The following is a 2,042-nucleotide window of genomic DNA, read 5'->3' on the forward strand; positions in this document are numbered from 1 at the left end:
TGAATCCGCCGGAGGTCTGTCTGTTGGCATCGTGCGTGACAATTAACCTTTCTGCCTTGGCAGGATGTGGTGACAGCTTGCTGCGTGTTCCTCTCGCTCCGGAGGCTCGGGTGTGCACGCAGACACACACGCATGCGCACACAGGGCCTCAGCTCTGGAGGAGCCCTCTGTGTAGCAGAGGATGGCCCATCCCCACCCTACAGCTGCTCTGGATGCTTGGGCCCCAGGGCCCGGACTGTACCTGTCCCAGGCGAGCTAGGCTTCAGTGTGGCGGGTGGAGTATAGGAGGAGGCTGAGGGGCTGCGGGTTCCTAAGCAAACAGCTGATCAGTGGGCCTGGGGTCTGGGTTTAGCCTTCGATCACCCAGTCAGAGCCCAAGCTTGCCGGATCCTGGCCTCAGGAAGAGACTTGGGGTCTGTGGGTCCAGCCCTGGGGTTCTGTGCATTCTCTTTTATTTTTTATTTTTGCAGCACTGGGAATTAAACCCAGGGCACCCGTGTGCTAAGCGTGCTCTATCAGTGAGCTAAATCTCAGCCCCACTGGGCTTTCTCTTGCTCACAAAGACTTGGGTAGCAACCCATAACAAAGGTGCTAAATGTGTTCTGGGTCACACCTGTAGTGTCTACTGGGGCTGTTGGGAAGGCCAGGAAGTGGGGAATCTGGCTTTGAAAAGCTAATGCCATTTTGCCTCTGGAGCCAGCGAGCTCCCTGTCACTGGAAGTGTGTGACACTTCCAGGGGAGAGCTGGGTTGCAACGCGGCTGAGCTTAGACCGAGTAACATTTGGACTCCCCGTGACTGACAGATCCACTGATTCATTAATTCATTCACTCACCATCATGTGGCCCTGCCAGTGTGCCCATCACTGCCAGGGACTTTCATAGCAACTCCCTCCCTGCACTGGAGGAAGTGGCTTCCGCCCTGGTGGTGGGCGGTGCAGATCCAAGGGATTACCTGCAAATGCTTATCTGCCTGCCTGTTGGATGGATCTTGTCTGCAGGATCCTTCCCTCTCCCTGGGCCCCAGTGCTCTGAGTTCCCAGGGTCCAGAGAAGCCTCTGGTGGGAGATGGGGCATGGGGACAGCGCATATGGCATTTGGCAGCTGCCAACAGCTGGGCTGTTCCACTGACAGCTGCAGGAACCTCCCGGTGCAGCCAGCTGTCTCTCCCCTTGCCCCTGTGGAGTCTGGGTGGGAACTCCTCTCAGGCAGACAGCGTGACTGTGACCTCTGGAGGCTCAGCATGGGCTGCCTCCCTAAAGCGACAGCTTAATGAACACGTCCTGCTTATAAAGTAAAACATCCAGTCGCGGCACTCGCGAGCTTGTTTTAAGGAATGAGTGGAGAAGGTAACGGTGGAGGGACAGAGGGCAGGCTGAGAGAACACGGGTGCTGAATGAATCCCTCCCCTACTGACTCTGTCTCTGGTGTTTCCGCTATTTCATGCCTGGGGCCCAACACCTGTCCACAGACCCAGGTTAGTCTTCATCCAGCCCATGGTTGCTGTGTGACCCTGGGGAAGTCACTGCTCTTCTGTGATGTGGTCCAGCTCAGCCTGCTGAGGCAGATGAGAAGCACTGGACTCAAACACCTTTCCTGTGATGGATGGAGGGGGGCATGTTGTCAACAGCTGTCAATATCTTTCCCCCTTGTTCTCTTCACCCCCCTCATCCCCCCCCCCGCAAGGATGGACTGGAACAACCTGCCTTGGTGTCCTCCTGTGTATTGGCTGTCAGCCATGTTGCCTGCCCCACTTTAGATGCTGCCACCTCCGAAGAACTGCCCCTAACACGAGAGCTCGGGGAGGGATCTGGGCTATTAACACCCCCAGCCACCTCAAACCCCAAATAAGCGGTGTACACAACTAGTGCTCCTGAAGATTACCTGGTACTTTTTTTTTGGTACCGGGGATTGAACTCGAGACCTTGTGCTTGTGAGGCAGGCGCCAGAACCACTGAGCTAAATCCCCAGCCCTACCTGGTATTTTTTGACCTGTACGTTTTGAAGAGATGCAACAGCTGTCAAGCAGTTTGCGGATGTTGGG

This window comes from Heterocephalus glaber, unplaced genomic scaffold (assembly GCF_053883595.1).
Source record: "Heterocephalus glaber isolate CG9 unplaced genomic scaffold, H.glaber_assembly_v1.0 deba00001444, whole genome shotgun sequence".
Classification (NCBI taxonomy): Eukaryota; Metazoa; Chordata; class Mammalia; order Rodentia; family Bathyergidae; genus Heterocephalus; species Heterocephalus glaber.